At 45.6% G+C, this 27,248-nt stretch overlaps 1 protein-coding gene across 6 annotated transcripts in view; it reads right to left on the minus strand.

The window, feature by feature from the left end:
- SHC3 (SHC adaptor protein 3) overlaps positions 1–27,248 on the minus strand; it is a 182,763-nt gene that overhangs the window by 133,660 nt on the left and 21,855 nt on the right. The window contains exon 1 of one of the 6 annotated variants that reach the window (XM_089315813.1): positions 22,322–22,343. The exons of the other annotated variants lie outside the window; for them this stretch is intronic. The gene's annotated coding sequence lies outside the window, so the exon portion shown is untranslated. Of the gene's footprint in view, positions 1–22,321; positions 22,344–27,248 lie in introns of those variants that run through there. 6 annotated transcript variants of the gene reach the window in all.

Consider the following 27,248-nt stretch of genomic DNA (forward strand, 5'->3'; position numbering starts at 1 on the left):
TTTATAGGTCTCCCAAGAATTTGTAACTTTTTTTAAAAAAGAAAAGAGAGAGAAAAGAATGAAAATGCTACATGACAATGCTTTCATCGAGATTAAAGTTTATTATCCAATAAATATACTTTGGGCTTTATGAATAAACTATAGATGACTTTAGTTTACCAGGAAGTCCTCGTTTGTAATCTTCACCATAAACTTTCAGAAGTTCAAATTTATTCATTATGTATAACTAAAACTTGACCAACTTCGCATTTGAAGAGGGTGTATGTGAATATATGGACATCACTACAATTACAGATAAAGAACTAAATGTAATATTTATGTTCCAAAGGCCTTGGGGAGTTTGAAGACACAAATATTTTTAGCAAAAAATGTCTTTAGATTTAGCAGGAAGAGACCTCATGGTATGATCCAAAAAATACTGCATTTGAATTATTCAGAAAACCTGAATTTGAGATTGGCTTTGCCATACCTTGTTATGCAACTTTAAGCAAAACTTCTTTGAGCCTGGGTCTTTATCAACAATCATAGTGATGTGTCTACTGCACCCACCATTGCACCACCACCAGTACTATGGAGCTGTCTAAACACCTCCACCACCATCACAGTTACGCGCATTCCACGGCCAATGCCACAGAGATTATATTAACTATATGCGATTATAGTCACCAACATCAGATTCCTGTAACAGAACCACTGTCACAGAGTTACATGATAAACAATATTATGGGTAATTCTGTGGTGTCAAAGTGCCTAGATGAAGGGATGCTTAGAAACCTGGAAAAGCATTATTTTGGGTGTGTCTATGATGCCTTTCCAAATGAGATCAGCCTGTGAATCTGAGTGCACTAGGTGGGAAGACTCAGCCTCCATGTGGGCGGGCACCACTAGTGGGCTGGCATTCTGCAACAGGAAGACGACTTGGGGCTCTCTCAAGGGCAAAGCTAGGATTCTGCTTGACTCCTTTGGACTCCAGGACCATACCCACAGCCCCCTTGCTAGCACTCAGGACTTTAGGCCTCCCACTAAGCTCAGATTTTCCACTTTTACTACTTTTCCACACTGCCAGCAACCCAGCTCTCCAGCCTGCTAACGACCTGCTATGGGACTTAGCTGTCACAATGGCGTGAGCCAAACCTCCTACTAAAGTCTCCTTCATGTGCTTATGTGCACATCCTACCTACTCTGTATCTCTAGAGAGCCCTGACTCATAGGACCAAGACCACCAAAGTCACAGAATTATGCAATATACCATCTATTGCAATGTGATATGGAAACCAAAACCAATGTGGCAGTGTTAATATGAGTACAATCAACAAACCAGTTATGTGAATACCACAGATACCAAAATCATAGAGCTATGGAAATACGAGTGTTGCCACTGCAGTTTCATTAATACCATGACTCACGTTACAGAATAATGAGAATAGCACCAAAAATTGTAGCAGTTACATGAACACCACCACCATCACTGTGGAATTATGGATCATGATAACGTCACAGCTGTGTGAAAACTGTGACTGAAAATGCATCATTGTTAGAGTTATACGGGTATTTGCCCCAATATGAGTGTGTATTTATATAAAGGACATGATGAAAGTCGCAGTCATGCCAATACCATGTGCACTATCACAGAGTTAAGTGGACACTATGGCTGATGGTATATGAATACCTACCCCATCAGAGAGGCATACAAGGGTACTCCAAAAGGTCACAGAAAAATGGAATTTAAAGGTAAGTTTAGGGGCCGGTGCCGTGGCTCACTTGGTTAATCCTCCGCCTGCAGTGCCAGCATCCCATATGGGAGCTGGGTTCTAATCCCGGTTGCTCCTTTTCCAGTCCAGCTCTCTGCTGTGGCCCGGAAGTGCAGTGGAGGATGGTCCAAGTGCTTGGACCCTGCACCCGCATGGGAGACCAGGAGAAGCACCTGGCTCCTGGCTTTGCATCGGTGTAGCTCCGGCCATGATGGCCATTTGGGGGCATGAACCAACGGAAGGAAGACCTTTGTCTCTCTCTCTCACTGTCTAACTCTATCTATCAAATAAATAAAAAAATAAATAAATAAGGGTAAGTTTATTTTGGTGCAAAAATGTTTGCAATCCATGCATACTCAGGATGTCAAAAAGTTCCTGGGAAAATGTGTTTTATGAAAAATTTATACATGAACAGTTATCAAAAATAAACTCAGCCGGCGCCACAGCTCACTAGGCTAATCCTCCGCCTGTGGCCCCAGCACCCCGGGTTCTAGTCCCGGTTGGGGCGCCGGATTCTGTCCCAGTTGCTCCTCTTCCAGTCCAGCTCTCTGCTGTGGCCCGGGAAGGCAGTGGAGGATGGCCCAAGTGCTTGGGCCCTGCACCCCATGGGAGACCAGGAGAAGCACCTGGCTCCTGCCATCGGATCAGCACAGCGCGCCAGCCATAGCGGTCATTTGGAGGGTGAACCAACGGAAGGAAGACCTTTCACTCTGTCTCTCTCTCTCTAACTCGGCCTGTAAAAAATAAATAGATAAATAAACTCATGTTTTAATTCAGTTTTTCATGAAATTCATGTGAATAATCAAAAACACAGATGTACGTGAATAGCATCATGACAGTTGCAGAGTTGTGTCACTATCACCATGCCCAACTTCACACAGATTTAAGAACACCACCTCCAACAACACTGTGTAGTTAAGCGAATGCCAGCAACAGGAAACAACTTCAGAGACATATATGAAGACCACAACCAGTAGTGGTGTCAACACAAGCACAACCATCACAGAGTTACACAAATAGCACTAGCACTATCACTAAGATGAGTAAAGACTGCGACCAACTTTGCAGAATAATGGGATCACCATTACACACACTAACACCACTACAGAGTTCTCACCACCACCACCACTCATCATCATGGAGTCGTCTGAAGGTCACCACCACTGTGGCAGTGCTAAAGGAACACCAGCACCAATGCAGTCATTTGAATTCCAACAACAAACTGCAGTGTTTTGTGAAAATCCTGACCAAAGTCACAGATTTGCGAGAACACCACCTCCAACCATGCAGTGAGATATTAAAGCCAAAGGCACTGTCATCATACAGTCATATCAGCACCATGACCAAGTGGCATTACATGCGTTACCACCATTGCTGCCATCACAGCATTCATGAATAACACCACCAATGCTGCAAAAGATGCCAATTCCATGAAAAACTTAGCAGGGCTGTAGGACTACCATGATGAATTTCACAGAACATGTGGATCAAACTCTACCAATGTCAGAGGGTCACATGAATACACGACCACTGTCACATAACTCATTAAGTATCACATCTACCACTAACATGTTATATCAATAACACAAAGTCATAGAGTTTTGTGAATAACACCAACAACATCAAAGAACTGCACCAACGTAACCACTACAGCTGCAGAGTTATAGGTGTGCCCACACCACTATCTCAGAGTTATGTTGATACTGTGGCCAATATCAAAGAGTTAGGTGAACAGATAAAACTGTGAGTGTCTCAGTGATGTCACAAGCATATTTGAACACATCACCACTGATGTTGCAAGGTTCTGGAATACAAATACTCAATGATGCAGTCATGGGAATACCACCACCAACACTGTTGCAGGGTTTGGTGAACACCAGTCCCAGGTTATTTAACACCACCACACTGGCACAATTATGTAAGTATCATGACCGCCATAGCAGGGTACTACTTGCCCCAACTTCAGAGAATATTTGAGTAACATGCATCATATCTCATAGTTAGACTAGTGCTGCCACCGCATCACTGCAGAATCAGGTCAGCACCACCACCAACTCTGAAGATTTCTCAGAATAATCCACCCAACTATCGAGTTATGTGACTGTGACCATGACCAATGTTCCAGAATGTCGGGAATACCACAGTGGTCAATGCCACAGAGTTACATGAACAGCACTACCACAACAATGCAAAGCTATGTGAAGTCCATTACCAACATGGGAGCATTATATGACCACAGCATCACTGTCAGAGAGTTATATGTGCACCACCACCATCAAGGTTGCAAAATTATGTGCCAAAATGGCAAACATCACAGGTGGATGTGAATATGAAAATTACACAAACACCACCATCGGCAATATTGCAGGGCTGTGTAAATGCCTCCATCAATGAACAATAATGTCAATACCATGAAGAATCTCCCAGAATTTTGGGACCACCATGATGATCATCTCAGAGTTGCACACATACCACGATGAACCCCACATGTCAACCCTGCTACCACCAACATTGCTGAGTCATGTCAACATCGTGACCACATCTCGGACTTCAGTGAATACTCCTTCTATCACCATCACAGTTGTGTGAATACTACAAATAGAGTCACTGAGTTATGTGACTACTGCCAACAGCATTGCAATACCACATGGGCACTGCCACCAATGTCACAGATCTATGCAAATACAAATGTCACTATCACTGCTACGGGAATAGAGCCACCATCACCATCACAGAATTATATGGACACCATGACCAATATAACAGAGTTATGTGAATACCACCACAAATGGCACATAAATATTAAATACCACCACTACCATCATTTTAACAGTGTAAGTACCACAACCAACATCAGAGTTGCGTGACTATCACCAGAGTTCTATGCATGCCCCAACCAATGCTGCAAAATGATGTGCATGCTATGAGTGCCTCAGTTTTGTGACTGCCAAAACAAACTTCAGAGTTATGTGAATAGCACCACCACAGATGGAGAAGTACATGTATACCACCACCACCAATGCCAGCATGTCACATGAATAATGCTATCACATGCTGCATAACTCTGTCAATACCAACAGATACCTGAGTTATGTGACTGACATTACAAACTTTTCCTGCAGTGTGACTACCATCATTGTGTTATGCAATACAGCCAATGTCACAGAATTGTATGAACACCAATATCACCACATTGTAGTTATGTGAATATAATCCTCACTACCATCATGGAGATTATGCATACCTAGGCCAATGCCACAGAGTTACGTGAGTACCACCACCAACATTGGTACATGGAAACTATGTACCATCATGGAAATACATGGAAACCACCACCATCACTAAGACCACAGCACAACCAGTGTTGGTTATGTGAACACCAGAAACAATCATACAACATTATATCAGTGTCAAAACCAACACTCGGCCAGTGCCGTGGCTCACTGGGCTAATCCTCCGCCTGCGGCGCCGGTACTCTGGGTTCTAGTCCCGGTCAGGGCGCCGGATTCTGTCCCGGTTGCCCCTCTTCCAGTCCAGCTCTCTGCTTTGGCCCGGGAAGGCAGTGGAGGGTGGCCCAAGTGCTTGGGCCCTGCACCCGCATGGGAGACCAGGAGGAAGCACCTGGCTCCTAGCTTCGGATCGGCGCAGCGCGCTAGCCGTAGCAACCATTTGAAGAGTGAACCAGTGGAAGGAAGACCTTTCTCTCTGTCTCTCTCTCTCTCTCACTGTCTAACTCTGCCTGTCAAAAAAAATCAACACTCAAAAGTATGTAAATACCATGAGCTCCAGTGTCACACTTATGGGAATACTATTAACAAGATTGCTGAGTTACGTGACTATCACCACCACCATACTGGCATTATCTTAACACTCCCACCAATGTCACAGGGAGATGCAAAATACTATGAACAACACTGCAAAACTATGTGGATACTATGACAACATTGCAATCATGTATCTACCACCAACACCATGACTGAGTTGTCTTTGTATCACAAGCACTAGCCCAGAATTAAGTGAATACCGCTATCATCCACTATCACCATCACAGAGTTATGTAACACCACCACCAAGGTAGTAGTTATTGTGTACGTATGTGACAGCCCATGACCAACGTTGTACAGATAAGTGATGGCCATCGCTACCACCATGATGGGAGCTGCACATCATCTGTTGTTTTCATGCATTTTCCATTGGTTTAATGAAATACCTGAAGCTGGGTAATGTGTAGAAGAAAGAAGTTTTTTAGTTCACAATTTTGGAGGCTGAAAGAACATGAATGGACAGTCCCATAAATTCAGTCTCTGATGAGAATCCCCTTGGCCGGATCACCACGTGGTGATGCATGATGGTGGGAGGATGTCCAAGAAAGAAAGATGACATGGGAAGACACAGCAGCCTGGAGAGGCCATGCTTGTGCTTCTGTAACACGTTCTTCTGAGCACTGACCACAGCCTGGCCACGCTCCCTTAATCTCTTCCTGGGTGATACTCCAAGGGACCTAACTAGCTGGTAGCAGCTCTCACCTCTTAAAGGTTCTGCCATCTCCCATACGGCCATGTTGGGGACCAAGCCTCCAACACACGATCCTTTGGGAGACAAGCCCCATCTAACCCATAGCACCCATGTCACAGGGGTGTGTGATTACCACGTACCACAGGGCAGCACTATGTGAGTAAAGGCTAGCATGACACAGTGACATAAATATGGCCATGATCAACACTGCAGGGTTGTGGGCATATGTCTGGCTCCTCTGTCACAGAGTCACGCTAAAATCACAACCACTGTTGCAGATGTATGTGAAAGCTACCATGTCCATGGTTACCACAATGGTTCCATGATTACCAACACAGAATTAAGTAAACAATACCACAGTACCTTTGCAAACTTATGTGTGGACCAGGACTAATCTCTCAGGGTTATGTGAATTCCACCACCACATTTGCAGAGGACGTCACCATCACCACCAATGTCAGAGAGGGATGATCCTCCCATGGTGAGGTGGAGATTTGTCCTCTCACCAGCAGCAGTGTGCACAGGTAAGCATAGTGGCCTCCGTCCTTCACACCACCATACCACATCAATCTTTTGTTCTTTGCCAAAGATGGGCAAGCGTATCTCATTTTGGTGGCACAACGGGTTATGCCACAGTTTGCAACACCAGTATCCCATATCAGAGGACCAGTTTGATTCCCAGCTGCTCCACTTCTAGTCCAGCTCCCTACTAATGCACCTGGGAAAGCAGGGAAAGATGGCCCAAGTAGTTGGGATCCTTCCATCCATGTGGGAATCCAGGATGGAGCTCCTGGCTCCTGGTTTCGGCCCGACCCAGACCTGGCTGTTGTGGTTATTTTGAGAGTGGACCAGCAGATGGAAGATTCTCTCTTTCCCTCCCTCCCTCCCTCCCTCCCTTCCTTCCTCCCTTCTTCCCTTCCCTTCCCTTCCTTCCCTTTCTTTTCTTTCCTTTCCTTTTCTTTCTCTCACTCTTTCTTTCTTTGTTTGTTTCTTTCTTTCTTTCTCTCTCTCTTTCTTTCTCTCTCTTGTCTCTGTATTTCAAATAAATAAATAGAACATAGATGATAGATGTTTTTTGAAAAAGGTTATCTCGTTTTAAAATTTTCCATTTTCTTCGTGCTTACTAGATTTTTTTTTCTCACTTGTTTATTGTCTGTTAGCATTTCTTTTCCTGGTAATTGTATCTTTTGCCCAATTTAGTATTCAGCTCCTAGTCTTCTGCTCATGGATTAATGGGCTGGTAACATCTTATTCAATCATTTTGTTTTGAGAGTGTCTACGTTTTACCTAACAACAGTTATTACTGTTTGAATACTACACTCACATAAGCCCATCATTTTCTGTATGACCTCTGAGTGTCCAGTCTTGCTTAAGAAGGTCTTTCTAACTCCAAGTCCTTACAATTATTTCCCTACATTTTATTTTACCAATAATTATTGGTTATTTATTTCTATCTGTATTGATTTACTCAAGTGTTTCACTTTTTGTTCTTCATCTAGTTCTACATCAGCTCAGGATGTCCTTGTCTACTTAGGGATTGATGTGATATGGACCTCTATTTATATCAGCACCATTTAGTTACCAATGCATCCACTTCTTCAGCTGAAGTGCCAACTTTGTGGTACATTGAATTCCGATTTCTGTGCGGGCCTTTATATAAAGTCTATTCTGTTATACTTCCTTGTCAGTCCTGTGTCCTGTATGTATTTTTAATAAAGAATTTTAAAACCATTTTGTGATTTCTCCCTACTCCTCAAAAAATATTTGGTTTCTGATGGAAACTCCATATTACATCTTGTACTTCTTCACCATATTCCAATTTTTTTAAAGTTCCAGTCACCATAGGGATTGAGGGTGACTTTTCCATTCTGTAGCTAAGAATTTTGCTAGCAGAGAGAAAATCTGCTGATCTAGAGAGAAGTAACAATCTCAATCTACAGACTCCAGATACGTACAAAACTGAAGAATTCCTAAAGCTGAACAGTGGATTCCAGAAAAGTCAAGTGCCAGAAGAATTGAAACACAAATAAAAGTGTAAAACCTCAGAGTTTAGACCCATCTTCCTCAAAGCAATTACAGAAAAAAATGTTAACTGAAGGGAAAGAAATACTCAATTATTAATAAAATAAAGTGGCTAATGTTAGATACAGGAGTGCTCATATTTGCAGGGCTCTCAGAGAACATGTGGAAAAAAAGTGCACTTGCAGATATTTAGTAACTTAATTACAGGACAAAAACATCAAGAGAGAATATTCTAAAAACATTCCATGAGTGGGGGGAAAAAAACAGGTTAGTCACAAAGGAAGGCGACTGTGGTAACAAAATTCTCTTCCTACAACAAACACAAGAAGACAAGTAACAATCATCCGAAGTCTGAAGAAGAGAAATATTGAGCCAAGTTTCTTATTTCCACAAACTCCCATACAAGTGGGAGAGCAGAACGGGAACTCGGAGAGTTACCACCCACAGACAATCTCTGAAAGAATGATTCCAGAAAGACAGCGAATGCAGTGAAGAGGAGGGTGTGGGCTGCAGAAACAATGATGAGAAAAGAACCAACAAAAGCCACAGGTACACGCATCCCTTGGTAATTCTGGATGCAGCGTTTTAAATACGCGTTTCATTAACCACTGTCACGAACTAAAGTCTCAGAAGATCCCAGCGTGCACAGAAGAGACAGACATAAATGCAGGGTATTCAAGCGACTACTGTGCTTTGTGGAGGCAGGTCCAGAACTGACGGATTCCAAGTAGCAGTAGAAAAACATAAATGTATATGTATGTAAAGTGTTAAAAACCACTGTAAACAAGAACAATAGAATGACGTCAAACCACGACAGAACAAAAGAAAGAAGCAAATAAAATTAGCCTCACCAGCAAAACAAAGGATTAAGAAAAAGAAAGTGCACAACGAAAAGCAAAGGAGAAAGATAAATATCAGTAATCGATCGAAACGTATCAGTAGTCACAATAACTGGGAATGGATCGACCTTGCCGATTAAAGCCAATACTATTCACAAAGGGTAAAAATATGTGTGCGTTTTAAAAGTGGTAAAGAAATAGTAAGAAGATTAAATACATTCTATGCCAGGCAGATGCTTGAAACGAGGGATAAAATAAGAAGGAAAATATCTCATTGACCTTAACATGAAAAATCATGGAACACCTTTAACGAGAAATATGCAACACCAAATTGAAGAACCCTTTCATGAGTGAATGAATGAATTAAAAAGGCCCTGCTCAGTTGCAAAAAGTATCTCATGCTCTCTAGATTGGACGATTTAATATAAAAGCATGCCAATTCTCCCCAAAATGAATCTATAATTTCACTGTAATGACAATTAAAGTCCCAATAGTAGTTTTCCCTCCAGAACTTAGAAAATTAATTCTGAAGTTTAAATAATAAAAGAAGCTCCTTAAGAACACAAAGAAACTTCTAAAGAAGATAAAAATGAGATGGAATAGGTAAAAGTAGGGGATACTGACAGAGGAATGGGATTATTGTCCAGGAGAAAGAGATACATATCCACGGGCATGAGAAGAAAAGGTGGTTGAGCAATAAACATGGTGATGTAATCGGTCACGCACTAGGGAAAGAATCTATCCATCCAGCTCAGCTGGGGACTGCGTGTATGGTTATACAGGCATGTGTTCCACACACCTCTAAGGAAGGGCCCTTCTTTTCCAACAGGCCAACCTATCCCCCACACAAAAATGAAGCCTAAAGAGGTTAAAGAGATAGAGCCATATCTCCATCAACTGGTGACTGGATAAAGAAGTTATGTAATAGATACACTATAGAATACTTCTCGGGGGACAGCGCTGTGGCATAGTGGGTAAGGCTATATGGACACTGTTTTAAGTCTTAGATGCTCCACTTCCAATCCGGCCTGGGAGGGTACTGGAGGATAGTCCAAGTGCTTGGGCCCTGCACCTGCATAGGAGAGCAGGAAGAAACTGCTGGCTCCTGGCTTCAGATTAGCACAGCTCTGGCTGTTGCGGCCATCTGGGGGGTGAACCAGTGGATGGAAGATCTCTCTCTCTCTCTCTCTCTCTCTCTCTCTCTGCCTTTGCCTCTTTGTAACTCTGCCTTCTAAATAAATCTTTAAAAAAAAAGAATACTACTCAGCCATAAAAAAGAATGAAATCCTGCCTTTTGCAACAAGACGGATGCAACTGAAAACCATTCTACTTAGTGAAATAAGCTGGTCCCACAAAGACAAATACCATGTGTTCTCTGATTGCGGTAGTTAATAGGGGACCAAAAATGTAATATATAGGGGTGAAATAGACATTCTGAGCGTCAGTGATTGTTTGCAGCCCTTGTCTCTACTGTTGAGGAAAAGTGTTTTTTCTCTTCATACTATTTGTTGAATTCTTCACTTAGTGTAGGTTTAATCTTATGAGTATAACATAAATTGAAAATAGATCACTGTAAAAATTAAGAGAGGGAATAGAAGAGAAAAAAGGAAAGAGTCAGAGTGTGGGCATGAGGGAGAGAGGGGTATTAATATGTTGCTAAATCTGTACACCTGAAATTTGTATACCTTAAATATAATTTTAAAAAGAGATAGAGCTCGGCTCACTAGGCTAATCCTCTGCCTTGCGGCACCGGCACTCCGGGTTCTAGTCCCGGTCGGGGTGCCGGATTCTGTCCCGGTTGCCCTCTTCCAGGCCAGCTCTCTGCTGTGGCCAAGGAGTGCAGTGGAGGATGGCCCAAGTGCTTGGGCCCTGCACCTGCATGGGAGACCAGGAGAAGCACCTGGCTCCTGCCATCGGATCAGCATGGTGCGCCGGCCTCAGCGCGCCAGCCGCGGCGGCCATTGGAGGGTGAACCAACGGCAAAAGGAAGACCTTTCTCTCTGTCTCTCTCTCTCACTGTCCACTCTGCCTGTCCAAAAAAAAAGAGATAGAGCTGGCCAGCGCTGCAGCTCACTAGGCTAATCCTCCACCTGCGGCGCCAGGACCCCAGGTTCTAGTCCCGGTCAGGGCGCCGGTTCAGTCCCAGTTGCTCCTCTTCCAGTCCAGCTCTCTGCTGTGGCCCAGGAAGGCAGTGGAGGATGGCCCAAGTGCTTGGGCCCTGCACCCACATGGGAGACCAGGAGAAGCACCTGGCTCCTGGCTTTGGATCGGCACAGCGCTGGCCACAGCAGCCATTTGGGGAGTGAACCAACAGAAGGAAGACCTTTCTCTCTCTCTCTCTCTCTCACTGTCTAGCTCTGTCAAAAAAAAAAAAAAAGCCAATAAACAAAATTATAAAAACAATGTAAGAAAATAAAGAATAATACTTTTAAATATTTGTTTATTTATTTATTTACTTATTTATTTATTTATCAGGCCCGTTAGTCTGCTGGCAGTTATCAAAGGACATTCTGTCCTGCTGGCTTCAGTGAAAGGTAGGGGTGGGTGTTGGTGCAACCTTAATGAATACAACTTCCGTTTCCTTTTCACATCCTGATTAACAAAATCAGCCACTGATCTCCTAATTAGAGTGTCTGTTCAACAGATAAACAATGTCTGCCTGAAAATTCTAGAACTTGGCCTCCAGCGAGCCCCCACCCCCACCCTGCCATCATAACCAGAGGACTGGATTTATAACTGTAGCTGCACGTAAACCACTGTGACTGCAACCAGCCCCTTATCACCAGGCTGGAGGCCAACACGCAGCTGGCTTAGCCTTTATCCCCCTTGTTTCTGCCACCCCCATACCACCCCCTTTCTCCTTTCAAAAGTTCTCCTACGAGCTTGCAAACTGTGACAAGCATATTTGGGACTAAAGGAGCTGGCCTTCTCCCAAGATGGCCAGCTTCTTGATTAAATCTGTTCCCTTGCATCAGCCCTGGTGAGTTGGCTGCCCAGCACCCAGCAGCCTGCACCTAATTTTAACCTATATCACCAGGAATAAATGGCTCACTTTAGTCCAGGTTCTTAGGGCCACCTTCTTATGCATGGTCGAGGGCTCAGCTGCAATTCACATTTAGCTAAAAATGGCTTCAACTTCAGGGTGCTTCATTTCTTCAAAGGTGACCTTGAGGATCCCAGAACACCATGGCTTGCTCCTGGGGCTCCTCCTGTCCTGCAATAAGTCCTGGGCACATGGCTCCCATTCGGTGCACGAGAGAAATCCCAAATATCAGAAAATCGATGACACAACAGTGATAGATAGACTTTTTGAAAACTCAAGTTCATGATATTAAAAAAAATCGTAATTCTCAACAAGTTTCTGAAATCTTTCATTGGGAAACAGGAATGTGGGGAAACAGCACTGTTATTAAAAATAATAACTCAAGGGCACGGCATAAAATTAGCTTTCTGAATGAGGAACATTAAAAGGAAGAACGCTGAGGGGTGGAGACAGAGTTCCTGTAACAGCAATGAGAATGTCACTGACAGAATGGACTGAGCTGGCTTGCTAAAGAATTCAAAGAAATAATGGGAGTGTGTAGGCAAGAAATCAGAGCCATCAGAAAAAGAGCTGCAACTTACAAAGGCCTCAAAAGAAAACTCAATTCATCAGGAGCAAGAGGAAAATAAATGAGAAATGTTGCTCCTTCAACGCAGAAGAAAAGACTGCTAAGAGCCCAGAGTACAAGACAAAAGCCATTATTTTCTAAAGGAGTCTTGACAAAGACCCTTCTCTGCACTGTGTCTGAGCAGGCGGGCAAAGGCACGGGAGAGCCAGAAGCCACACAAGAGCTGAGAAAGCTGAGCTGAGCTCTGTCACCCCCTCGGACCCTGGGGGCTCCTGCCCCACCCTAGGGAGCTGAGAGCTGCCATCTCTGAGCTCTGAGGAGCCCTGGCAGCCTTGGTCTTGAGTGTCCCAAGGATGAAGATGACAGCAGCTCTGTCCTTTTACCAGGGACTCTTAGAGAGTTCCAGGTTTAGGGAACACATTGTTGGAGCCAGAACTGCAGAAGGGTCCATCGAATTGAAAACAAAAAATTCTGAGCTGTCCTAAAGTGTCGCTCCCCGTCTTCGTGGAGGAACGACACAGGACCCTGCGCTGTTCTTTTGTCTGCTCGGCCCTCCCCGGGTTTGCTGCTGGTTCTTCCCAGGTTGGCTACTGTCCCTTCCACCTCCGTGGAAGGGTGGTTCCCCCTGGCCACTTTCCCCACTTCTGCAGGGGAGCGGCACACCGCCGGCCGGCTCTCTCGGGGGCTGCTCAGATGTTCCTCAGGTGTTCCTCTTAGATGTTCCTGGTGCATGTTGTCTCTCTCCTCCTTTATAGTCCTCTTACACCAATCCCAACTCTGCTACCCACACGCCGAGTATGCTGCTCTCCTCCAATCAGGAGCAGGTCCTACAGTTTATTGGTTGAACTGGAGGCAGCTGTGTAGAAGCTGTTTCTCCCTTCTCAGTGCCATATTGTGGGAGAGCAGATCATAGAATAAGTCTTAATTCCAGTAACTTAGTCTAGTCCGAGTTGCTCCCAGTTGCTCCCCACAGATCCCCCTTTCTTTTTATTTTTGGCGTTGATACGCGCCTGTCTTCGGTGCCCCGCGGCACACACTCTGCTCTGCTTGCTAGAGTTGCCCAGAGGTGCTTACAAGCCCTATCAATCAGGCAAACCGAATCTGGGTCCTCTCTTCGCCATGTTGTGAGGAGGTTTTTAGGCGCTGATGCGTGCCTGTGTTCGGTGCCCTGCAGCGCATGCTCTGCTCTGCTAGAACTGGCTGCAGGTGCTTACAAGCCCTATCAATCAGGCAAACCAAATCCAAGCCTTCTCATTGCCGTATTGTAGGGAGACTTATTGGTGTTGATTCGTGCCTATCTTCGGTGACCTGCAGCTCATACTCTGGTCGAGCTGCCTGCTGGTGCTTACCGCCTTACTAATCAGGCAGACCAAATCCAAGCCTTCTCATTGCGGTATTGTGGGGAGACTTATTGATGTTAATTCGTGCCTGTCTTCAGTGACCTGCGGCGCATAAGCTGCTAGCCGCCTGCAGGTGCTCACCACCTCCCTAATCAGGCAGACTGAATCCAAGCTCTCTCATTGCCATGTTGAGGGGAGGCCTTATTTTTCTCTATTTCTCTATCTCCGGGCATTCCTATCTCTCCTATTTCACTTCTATCTACCAGCATTCCTATTTCTCTCATTTTACTTCTAAACTTCTGTTTCTCTTATCTCCGCGGCTTCCCAGCGCCCGCCCTGAGGCTGCTTCTCGGCGCCTCGCCCCGCGGCGGCTTCAATTTCCCTAACATTTTTCTCTACCCGGTATGTTTCCTAACTTTTCTTCCAACAATATTCCTCTCTCATTTCTCCTGGCCTCTCCCCACAGTCCGTGGTGTTCCTTCTAGGTTTCACTTTCGCTTTCAATCTGCAGTCCGTATCTAAGTTTCTTCTTGCTTTCACTTTAAATCCTAACTTCTTTCCCACAGTCCGTATCCGAGTCTATGCCTAGGCTTTCAATAGCTTCTTCCGGCACCTTTTCCGTCCAGCTTTTCCCTAGGCTCTTTGCTAGTCTCTCTCTCCGGTATTTTCCACTTCTTCCCGTTTCTTCCCTCCTAAGTTTCCTATCCAAGTCACGGCACCATTATGTCGCTCCCCGTCTTCGTGGAGGAACGACACAGGACCCTGCGCTGTTCTTTTGTCTGCTCGGCCCTCCCCGGGTTTGCTGCTGGTTCTTCCCAGGTTGGCTACTGTCCCTTCCACCTCCGTGGAAGGGTGGTTCCCCCTGGCCACTTTCCCCACTTCTGCAGGGGAGCGGCACACCGCCGGCCGGCTCTCTCGGGGGCTGCTCAGATGTTCCTCAGGTGTTCCTCTTAGATGTTCCTGGTGCATGTTGTCTCTCTCCTCCTTTATAGTCCTCTTCCACCAATCCCAACTCTGCTACCCACACGCCGAGTACGCTGCTCTCCTCCAATCAGGAGCAGGTCCTGCTGTTTATTGGTTGAACTGGAGGCAGCTGTGTAGAAGCTGTTTCTCCCTTCTCAGCACCATATTGTGGGAGAGCAGATCATAGAATAAGTCTTAATTCCAGTAACTTAGTCTAGTCCGAGTTGCTCCCAGTTGCTCCCCACACTAAAGTTAATTACAAGGGCTAGAAAAGAGATAAGGGAATTTAATCATTTAACAGGTACAGGTGAAATCAAGACTTTCTCACACTGAATGTATGTGGAAACCTTGACTTCTATTCCATCACGGTGGGCCCCCAGGCCCACTGTGCCCTGTTTGCATATAAACTTTCTGGACCACTAACCCTAATCTGGAAGCAGCAATTACTTCTTACGGATTGTACTTCTACCCCAAAGCTGTCCCTAATTTGCATTTTCTTACCCTTCTTATCTGTAGCCAATGTAGGGTCAATGTAAGTGATTTATGCTTTCATTCTCCAAATTTTCATTGTAAGAATAGTCTTGGCTAGCTGGCGCCGCAGCTCACTAGGCTAATCCTCCACCTTGCAGCGCCAGCACACCGGGTTCTAGTCCCGGTCGGGGCACCGGATTCTGTCCCGGTTGCCCCTCTTCCAGGCCAGCTCTCTGCTGTGGCCAAGAAGTGCAGTGGAGGATGGCCCAAGTGCTTGGGCCCTGCACCCCATGGGAGACCAGGAGAAGCACCTGGCTCCTGCCATCGGATCAGCATGGTGCGCCGGCCGCAGCGCGCCAGCCGCGGCAGCCATTGGAGGGTGAACCAACGGCAAAAGGAAGACCTTTCTCTCTGTCTCTCTCTCTCACTGTCCACTCTGCCTGTCAAAAAGAAAAAAAAAAAGAATAGTCTTGGCCGTAAGGTCCAGTGGACATTTTTCTAACTGCTGTCTAGCATTGTGACTGGAAGTCACAGGAACTTGTCTCAGAACCTGGTCCTTTTCTGGCTGGCATCTATTAATGGCTCAATAAACCCAAAGATCTTAAACTTGAGCATGCATTAAAATCCTCTGGAGGGCTTGTTAAATAACAGTCTTCCAGGCCCCAATCCAGAGTTTCTGAATCAATGGATCTGGGGTGGGACTTGCAGCTGATCTCTGGTCAGAGGCCATGCCTGGAGAAGCAGGCCTGGAAGAGGAGGAGTGGTGAGCTTGGTGTGTCACTGGACGAGCCAGCATTTGGTCTTGGACCACCTCCCACCAGACCCAAACTCTTGACCTCCGCCATCTGCTGACCAGGGATATCTTTGTGTGGCTGGATGAAAGCAGATTTTGTTTATTAGCCATTTTAAAAAGTATAATATGGACTCATTCTGAAAATCCTAAAACTATACTTTCTCTATTTTTCAAAGTCAATAAGTAATCACAGCTTTGATGATTTAACAAGTTTATGTACTGAGCCTCCTTTGTCTCAATGAAGTTCAAGTTAGAGATGGTGAGACATCTAGGACAGACCACAGCTCTTTGGGCCATGGGGATGTTCTCCCACTAACAAGCTGGGATAACAGCCCAGAGCATCCACTCCCTATGACCAGATACCCAAGGAAACACATGTATGTTGGGATTCAGACAATTTTTTTCTATTGAAAAAGCTAATAAAGTTTCTACATGATGTTGGCAATGTTTATGGATAAGGAAGCCTCTGCCTTCCATTCAAACACCCATCAATAACAAAGATTTTTGGAGCACAAGTGAATTCTTACCCACAGTGAAAGACAGAAGAAAAGAGTGTCAGGGGACCAGCCACCTTTAGGCAATCCTGAAAAAAGCAGAGTCCATCACAGTAGAGCTGAAGAAAAAAATCCCAAGTGCCATGCCTGCAGTGGAAGACGAGAGTGGCACGGAGCACAGGACGCACCGGGGAGACACACCAAGTTGCCAAGAGAGTGCTCTGTGCTGCTCAACTTCATTCTGGTTCCTGAGCCAGTCACACGCGGTGGGGACATGATTGCAGTGACTGGCTTAGGAGAGCCAAGGCCACCCTGAGAGATGGGGAGAAGTTCCCAAAATACATTGCTGCTACCCAACAAGGAGGGAGCACATGGACCTTTGGGAATCAACCACAATGAGCACTACACAGCACAACAGACAAAGCCAGAATCTGTCGAAGCAAATTTAAGAGGCCTGGACATGCAGATGTGCCAACAGCCATCTAACAGAAGGTCCAGAAGTAAGAATGCAAAGAGGGTATTATGGAAGCCTTTTCCACAACTGAAGACCCAAACCCTCATTTGAAAAGTTACACCAAGAGCTGAACAAGATCAAAAGCATAAATGGACAACGAACTTCATGCTGTGGCGCTGTCAGGATGGTGGCAAAGACATGATTGGAAATGTTTCAGGAGTAGAGAATTCCATGACACAGAAAGAATGAGATGCAGCAACATGAACACACCTCTGAACTGACACTTAAAATGCTTTAAATGGCAAGCTTCATTATGCATATTCTACTGCAATTATAAATACATATTATTGTTTAAAAAATAAAGAGTGAGCAGATGGACAGCAGACTTCTCATCAGTAACTTCAGACACTGAAGGCAATGGATCAACGCCTTCCAGACTCTAACGGGAAATAACTTTTGAACCTAGACTTCAACCACAGCTAAACTATGAAATTGGTTCCAAAAGTTCATGGTACAGTGAACTTAAAAGGGAATTCTGTTTTGATGAAGCAATGTTTGAAAGCCATGCATAGTTTTTTAATTAATATACATTTTCCAGGAATTTTTTAAAGACCCCAAATACATTGCAGGGGTGAGAGAAAAGTAGAGAGTGTTTTCATTTATGTATAGGTTCAGAAAGTTTATTACCCAGAAGCCCTCTGAAAAAATTAATTAGGTTATATGCAATCAGGGGTTAACATAAATCCAAGAAAAAAATGGAAAGAAGCAATGCTGAATAATTGATAAAATCAGTGAAGGCTAAGTAACTGTTGTGGTTATGTTTTGATAGAGTAATATTCTGGAAGGGAAAGTCCAACCAGACACAGAAGGTGGAATGAGCACGGGACAGGAAGAGTGGCATTGGAGGCAAGCTCATGTCTCCTCTGGGCTGAAATAGTCCTTAGCTTCAAATATAGAGCTAGTATGAGAAAAATGCAAGTTAAATTTGTACATTAAAATTTCAGGTCATTTGAAGTGACAGATACAGTCAGCAGGCCCAGGTAGACACATTGTACACCCACAAGGAGGGTAGCATGGAAAATATCAAGGGTGAGAGAGGACATGGAGCCACGGGAACGCTCATTCATGACTGAGGGAGTGCAAATTGGGTAAAACCTTCAAAAAATTGGCATTTTCTTCAATAGCCTAACATGTACACACCCTGTGATGTAGCACTTCCACTCTGGAAGAAATGAGCTCAAATGTACACCAAAACAAATGTTCAAAAATATTCATAGTAATAGCATCCATAGTAGCCTCAAATTGTAAGAGAAGCAGATCTCCATCCCCTGGGAGAGGCCTCTGTCTCCCCACACCCTCAGCAGCCACTGGTGGCCACTATTCCACTCTCTGCTTCTATGAGGTCAGATTTTTTTTTTTAGATTCCACATGTCTTTCTATGCCTGGCTTATTTCACTTGCCATAATGATCTGCAGATCCTCGCATGTTGTCATTAGTGACAGATTTTATTCTTTTTTTTAAAGACTGAATAGTATCCCATTTTACAAAGACTATGTGTCCTTTAACCATTCACCCATTGATGGGTACTTAGACCAATTCCTCACTTGGCTGTTAGGAATAGTGCTACAACATACATGGGAGTATAGATATCTCTTCAAAATATTGATTTCATTTAATTTTAATATACAAAGGGTCTTCAAACAGTTCTTGGAAAACGTGGTTATGAAAAAAATAATTGCACCAAAATAAATCTAACTCTTAATTCCATTTTTCCATGAACTTTTTTTTTAAAAAAAGATGTAGTTTTCTTGAAAGGCGGAGTGAGAGACAGAAAGATCTTCCTGCCACTGGTTAACTCCCCAAATTCTCTCAACAACCAGGAGTAGGTCAGGCCAAAGCCAGGAGCCAGGAATGTCATCTGAGTCTCCCATGTGAGTGGCAGAACCCAAACACTTGGGCCATCATTCGCAGGAAGCCGGATCAGAAGTGTGGGCTAGCCAGGACTTGAACTGGGCACTCCAATGTGGAATGTGGGTGTCCCACGGGGCAACTTAACCCACTGTGCCATAATGCCCACCTCTTGCATGAGCTTTGTGAACTGTCCGAACATACTCAGCCCTGAGAGTGCTAGACCATGTGGTAGTTCTACTTTTTTTTTTTTTTTTGACAGGCAGAATGGACAGTGAGAGAGAGAGACAGAGAGAAAGGTCTTCCTTTGCCGTTGGTTCACCCTCCAATGGCCGCCGTGGCCGGCGCGCAGCGGCCAGCGCGCTGCGGCCAGCGCACCGCGCTGATCCGATGGCAGGAGCCAGGTACTTCTCCTGGTCTCCCATGGGGTGCAGGGCCCAAGCACTTGGGCCATCCTCCACTGCACTCCCGGGCCACAGCAGGGTAGTTCTACTTTTAATATTTTGAGGAACGTCCATGCTGTCTTCCATAATGGCTGTCCTGACTGTATCCACACCAACAGTGTTTTGGGTGAGTATCTGGCAAAGAAGGTCCTTATCCATTTGTTAGTCATCTGTGTGCCAAATACTCCCCCTTGGCAACAGCAGCAAACAAGATGAGTGAGGCCCTGCGCTTACTGAGGATTTGTTCTGGCCAGGACAGGAAGCCATAAATGCGAACAAATAACCAGCCTGGTCTTTATTGCCTTCTGCGCTTCACACGCCAACTACACTCATCCTGCTGTCAAGCCAAATTTTCCATTCCCATCCTGTTCTTTCACACATCTTATTTCTGCATATGCAATTCCTCCTGCTGGAATCTGTCTTCCCTCCCTGCCTCCCTCCCTCCTCTCTTCCCTTCTCCACTTTGCAGATCCCGTCCAATCCTCAATGATTCACACCAAATATCACGTGACCACTCCTTGAGTAATAACATTCCTCCCTCACAAGCAAATTCTTGCTGTTGAATTAGCATTGACCTCTTCGCCTCTTTGCAAGATGTCCTCTCTCCTCTTTTCCACACTGTAAAGCTTAGCACAGAGAATGTCAGAAAGCCCAGCTGCCAAGACTCAAAACAGGGACGATGTAAGCCTTTCCAGCTCTCTGGGACTGCCTTCTCCTTCCTCCCTGTAGACACCTCACACCCCAGCTCATCTCCAACATGTTGAGCCAGGGGCAGGTGTTTGGTGAAGCAGTTAAGATGCAACTTGGAACATCCACATCCCACACTGGAGTGCCCGGGTTTGAGCCCTGTCTCTGCTTTGGATTTGGTTTCACACTAATGCAGGCAGATGTGACAGCTCAAGTACGTGAGTCCCTGCCACCCACATAGGAGACCAAGGTTGAGTTCAGGGCTGCTAGCTTTGGCCTGGCCCAGCCCTGGCTGTTACAGTCATTTGGGGAGTGGAACAGCAGATGGAGGATCTCTGTGTTTGTCTGATCAATCTCTCTCTCTCTCTCTCTGCCTTTCTAATAAATGAAAATCAATAAGTAAAATTTGTTAAAGACGATGTTAATGTCGAGCCATGCAGAGCCCTACCCCATTTCCCCCAAACACAGAGCACGGCTCCAGCCCCCATTTCCACCTTTCACTGTTCAGAACCTACGTGCTCCTAAGGCCTCACACGTAATGAGTACAAAAGAAATGTTGAATGCTTTCACCAAGGGCTAACGCAGTTGCGATGCTTCTGACAGCCTTGCGGTGACTAGGACTTAAAAGCCGACAGGACAGCACTCTGCTTGTTGGCACAGGGTGCTCATGAATCTCAATTTTTCATTAACTTTTTATTTCACTTATTAGCTTCAATTTGTGCTGTTTTGTGATGCATAAAGTATTGGCATTTCTCTGTGTTTCCTGAAATTCTTCTGGAATGTAGACATTCACTGTTAAGTGAATGGGTCTGTCTGCTTCGCTACATTGATCCAAGGGGCTGTCTGAGAATATGTGGAAGTTACAGTGTGATGAGAACAGGGAGGGGGCTCTTAGCAAAGGAAAAAAAAGAAGTAACATGAGCATTGTATTTGTAACTTCCTACAAGCCTGTAATTATTTCCAAATAAAAGTTAAGGTGTGGGCACTGTGGCTTAGCAGGTAAAGCTGCTGCTTGCAGCACCCGCGTCCCGTATGGGCACTGCTTGAAGTCCCCTGTTGCTGCACTTCGATCCAGCTCATTGTTACTGCTCCTGGGAAAGCTGCAGAAGATGCCCCCAAGTGCTTGGGCCCCTGCACCCACGTGGGAGACGGGGAAGAAGCTCCTGGCTGCTGGCTCCTGGCTTCAGCCTGGCCCAGCATCAGCTGTTGCTGTCATTTGGGGAGTGAACCAGAGAACTGAAGATCTCTCTCTGTCTCTCCTCTCTCTGTAACTCTGCCTTTCAAATACATAAATCTTTTTTTTTTAAAGTTAAAGGAAATTTGAAGGAAAAGTAGACTATTATGATTTTGCTATAGATTTCTACATTATCTCACAGTTTATCTAGGTGTCCATTTTTCCCTGTCTAGAATACTATCCTGAAAATGGATGCATAACATTCAACTGGGGCTACAGGTGCCTGACCTAAAATATCAATAAGTTGACATTTTCTAAATTAAACTACATGTTTAAGGGCTTTCCGATGATTAATTATAATATGAAGATGAGCAATATCCTATAAGCTAATCTCTACACTGAATGTTAACTGGCCTGAGCACTTGTAAACTGTGTGTCCCACGGCTGCACTCCCTGAGCCTGTGAACTTTATCCATTTCACCAGAGTCCTGTGCATTGTGCTCCTCCACCCCATGGTGGCTCAGTGTCACCACCTGCTCTATAAACTAGGGATCAAACGAAATCCATTTTCAGGAGATATGAAGATTCTAATTCAAGCAAAACGCTGCTCCCAGCTATTGAAATAATCTGTGGTTGCACAATGATTTGACTTACAGATGCTAAAAGTTAAAAAAAATCCTTATGTGTTTCTGAGAGAAGAAAAACTCGAATTTCATCAATTAATAAGTCTGATCCATTTTATACAAGCTTTTATCAAAGTTTTGTAGTTATAAAATTGCCTTAAAATAATAACCTTGAATTTATTTAAAATTTGTGATCCAAACTAGAGGAACTGGCCATATTTAACTGTACTAACCTGACCAGTCTTGTTGTGTTAGGGTCGAGAAACGTCCACCGCCCCAGGAACGACTCCAAGAGACACTCTCATGCAATCAGCAAGGGGTTTATTCAGACCAGCATTCTGGGGCTCTCTGAACACGCAGGAACAGAGCAGCCCCGAGAAGTCAAGGGTCAGGGTTTTTATAGGGTTTTCAGAGACATTCCACACATTATGGTACCATTTAGCAAATCATCTCACACCGAGGGAAGCTCATTAGCAAATCATCTCACACCGCGGGAAACTCAAAGCACGTGCGGGGAGTTCAAAGGCCATCTCCTGCAAGGGTTACACAGCTTCAGCCCCTTATCCTCACACAGGTGCAGCAGTAAAGATAAGGAACCGAAACTATACAACCCCCGCCCCACAGGGTTTCAGCTTTGGGGAAGGAGGTTTGGGCCTGCAATTTTCTAGCTGAATTCTTCAGTTGGTATATATAAATATATATATTTTTTGCTTTAAAGATCTTTGCTGTAATCTAATCAATGGTGGCAAACGTCAGAGTACTGGATTCCTCTGGAGCAGTACAGGTCTGATAGAGGCATGAGGGAGCTGGGGACAGCGTAGGGCCAGGGGAGCGGCAATTATGCTTTATTGGATCTGCCAGTGTTTGTGTGTGTGCACACATATCCCTGTGCGTGAGCACTTCAAAACCTTCATAAGAAGCCAGCATTGCGGTGTAACAGGTTAAGCTGCCACCTGCAGCACCGGCATCCCAAATGGGTGCTGGTTCAAGTCCCACATGTTCCATTTCCGATCCAGCTCCCTGCTAATGTGCCTCTGAAAACCAGCAGAGAATGGCCCAAGTCCTTGGGCCCCTGGACCTACATGGGAAACCCAGATGAGACTCCTGGCTCCTGGCTTCAGCCTGGCCCAGTCCTGGCTGTTGCAGCCATCTGGGGAGTGAACCAGCAGATGGAAGATCTTGTTCTCTGGTTCTCCCTCTCTCTCTTTGTAACTCTGCCTTTCATATAAATGTCAATTTTTAAAACTTCATGAAAATAAAATTAAAGGTAAGTTTATTTTGGTACAAAAAGTTTTTGAAATCCATAATTTTTTTCATAATATATCTTCCTTGAACTCTTTAAAGTCCTCTTTATGCAAGGATTTCAAATTTTTTGCAACAAAATAAAATTCCTCTTTATATTAAATTTTCCACCAACTATTTGAAGTACTCTCATGTATATGTGTGTGCACATGTGTACGTGTGTGCACTTATTAAACTGAACATTTAGAGTTGCATGATCTTTTATGTGTATTGTACCCAGTAAAAAAGAATAAAAAATCATTTTAAGAGAGGATATTATTTTATTTTTAATGTTCATCTCTTTCTACTAAATAATGTATTTCACTGTGAGAAAACTTTGGAAAAGATAAACAAGTATCAAAAATTACAATCATTTCTAATCAATCCACCCAGAATAACTTGGCATTAGAATAAAAGACAGCTGCCACTGGCAAGCTCATTACCAGCACCGTCAAGTCTAGCACCAACACGGGAAGCTGTCCCACAGACAGCTGCCCCCACCCCTGATGGTGACGAATGAGCCCAGTCACTGCGCTGCTCCCAACCAAGAGCAGCGTACGACCTTGTCATTTGCCCTCTGATGGGCTTGTGCTCTGACTGCTGTAGTCCCTGAAATCATCCACAGAGGCTGTGACCCCACACTGGGGGCCAGGGGCCGGAAAGGGCACTCGGCCACGTCCAGCTTTGGTTCCATTGCCTCGCAACCCCCTGTCCATCTTGGGGGTGTCAAGAGCAGCACGCTGGGCCGAATGGATTGCATTCTGTGTTCTCTGGCCGAGTTCACACACAGTTGGAGTCACAGTCTTGTGACGTAGCAGCACGCTCTCCCAGGTAAAGCAAACATGAATAATCTAACCATCAACTGGAGGCGGACGCTGGCCCTGACTCACGGAGATTTGCAGAGGTGAGCTCTGGACTGAAAAATAGGACCGGAAGTGGGGCTCAGAGCTAACACACGGAAGCCTCTGCCCCTTGCAGGCACACTGCCAAGTCCTTTGCAGACCCTCAGGCTCTTTAGTCCTCCTGATAACCCCCTAAAGACAGTGCTGTTGTTGGCCCATTTCACAGATAAGGGACTTGAGACAGGTGCACCTCCAAGGGCCAGGAGACATTAAAGGACAACATGAAATTGCTCCAGTTTTCCTTCCTGTTTTGCTAGATTTTTCCCAAGTCCCTCCCATACAGTTAATCCAAGGAAGAAATCAGCCATTTGGGCATATCCAAATCCTTTCTCAAAACTTCCTCAGCTAGTAGGGCAAGTCTCTCTGAATCCCTCCTCTCCCAGGGAAAACTGCATCACTCTAAATGCCGTCTAGGTGTGCATCAGAAGATCTAGGAAGCCTTTGTGAGAGCTTGTTGGTGGCATGTGTCATCGACTCATTAAGAGGAGGAAGTTGAGTCACAGGGAGGAAATATGACTGAGGTTGAGTTACAAGTAAAAACTCTGCTCTGGGTTTCATTTGGGCCACGCCTGCTTTTCAAAGTCAAGGACAAGAGCAAAGCAAGTTTCCCCCAAACACATACTGGTACCCAGCCAAAGCCGCGATCTGGCTAACAGGGGAGTGGGGCAAAGCTGACGGGCCATTTGCATTCCAGCGCTTTTCCACTTACCGCTCTAGACCTCTCCCTGCTGTGAAGTCGGCTGTGAAGTCTCGGGAAACTCCTTCTCCTCACTGTGAGCGCTGGTTGTCTTCACTCACTATCCCCAAAAAAGACTGTCGGCCAAGACAGCCCAGATGCAGCCTGTGGAGCCGAAGCTGAGGCTACCGGTCAAGGTCTTGGTCATGCTTCTGGCCCACTTTCCTCTTTCCTAAGGACCCACTTAGCTCAGACTGTGTCCTAATCCAGCCCCCGCGTTACTGGCTTGGACTACCTGGGCCCTTGATTTTGTTCCACCCTGCAACACCATCCCATAAAGCCCAGAGCTTTAGGGCAGCACCATGTTCTGCTCGGAGCTTTAGGGAAGCCCTGTTCTGCTCAGATGACCAGGACCAGCTGTCCCTGAAACCTGCAGCACAGTGCTGGTCTCAGTGCTCTCAGCCCCTCCATTCTGGGCCACTGATGCTCACTCATGGTTTAAAACTACTGCCTCCCAGCCTAGCGGGAGTACATAGCAGGTAGAGTCGCCACCTGCATTGCCGACTTTTCATGTCCCTGCTGCTCCACTTCCAGTGCCACGCCCTGATGAAGGCCTGGGAAAAGCAGCAGAAGATGGCCCAAGTACATACACTCCCTTTTTTTTTTTTTTACAGGCAGAGTGGACAGTGAGAGAGAGAGACAGAGAGAAGGTCTTCCTTTGCCGTTGATTGACCCTCCAATGGCCGCCGCAGCCGGCGCACCGCGCTGATCCAAAGGCAGGAGCCAGGTGCTTATCCTGGTCTCCCATGGGGTGCAGGGCCCAAGCACTTGGGCCATCCTCCACTGCACTCCCTGGCCACAGCAGAGAGCTGGCCTGGAAGAGGAGCAGCCAGGACAGAATCTGGCGCCCTGACCGGGACTAGAACCTGGTGTGCCAGCGCCGCTAGGCGGAGGATTAGCCTAGTGAGCCGCGGTGTCGGCCAAGTACACACACTCCTACACCAATATGGGAGACCTGGATGAAGCTCCCGGCTCCTGACTCTAGCCTGGCCCACTCGGGCCTTTGCACCCATTTGGGGAGTGAACCAGCAGATGGAAGGTCTCTCTCTCTCTCTCTCTCTCTCTCTCTCTCCCTCTCTAACTCTGACTTTAAAACATTAAATAATTTTTTTAAAAAATATACTACCTTACAGGATGTGTGTGTGCCACGCCTCATGGGGCCATGTCAGGCTCCGTCCCCTATGAGAATGTCAGCAAAATCTTGCTGCCACCAGCTACCATGATGGACTTGCTCTGGGGTCCCACTGACCCCAGTAGGAGCACCCCAAATAGCCATGCTGGTGCAGAAATATCAGCTGCAAACTCGGGCCTCCACTCAGCCTCACACTGCAGCTGGTCTCCGAGTCCACATCAACCTGTTCCCCTACCTGGCTGCCTCCAGGTGGCCTTTCCTCACCTTGGGTTCTTTTTAAGATTTATTTGTTGTTTACATAGTTGGAAAGGCACGGCAGCAGCAGAGTTTTTAAATGGCGGCAAGAGCCTTGTGTTTTTACCTTCTGGATCCCCAGCGAGTCTCAGCCCAGCTGCGGTCAACTTAACCTGGCATCTGTCTTAGTCTGTTTTCTGTTACTATAATGGAATACCTGTGGCCGGGCACTTTATAAAGAACTGAGGGCTGTTGGAGCTCACAGTCTTGAAGGCTGAATGTCCAAGTTCAGATGGCTCCATCTGCTCAGCTCTGGCAGAGGCCACATGGCAGGTGGCATCACCTGGCAGGAGCCCACCTGGAAGAGGTTGGGCAGCAAGACAGGAAGCCAGAGAGCATCAGGGGCTAGGCTCACTATTTTCACAACAATCTACTCTAACAAGAACCCGCTTCTCTCTGTCTCTCCATCTCTGTAACTTGTACCTCTCAAATAAATAAATAAAATATTTTTTAAAAGGGGAGGGGGGCCGGCACTGTTATGTAGTGGGCTTAGCCTCTGGCTGCAATGCTGGCATCCCCTATGGGCCCCGGTTCTAGTCCCGGCTGCTCCACTTCCGATCCAGCTCTCTGCTGTGGCCTGGGAAAGCAGTAGAAGATGGCTCAAGTCCTTGGGCCCCTGCACCTGCATGGGAGACCCGGAAGAAACTCCTGGCTCCTGGCTTTTAATTGGCCCAGCTCCAGCCGTGGCAGCCATTTGGGGAGTGAATCAGCAGATGGAAGACCTCTCACCTCTGTCTCTCCATCTTTCTGTCTGTAAATTTACCTCTCAAATAAATAAATAAAATATTTAAAAAATTAATTCACTCACTCTAACA

Source organism: Oryctolagus cuniculus, chromosome 1, assembly GCF_051225735.1.
Source record: "Oryctolagus cuniculus isolate XC-2025 breed Fujian yellow rabbit chromosome 1, ASM5122573v1, whole genome shotgun sequence".
NCBI classification, from domain to species: Eukaryota; Metazoa; Chordata; class Mammalia; order Lagomorpha; family Leporidae; genus Oryctolagus; species Oryctolagus cuniculus.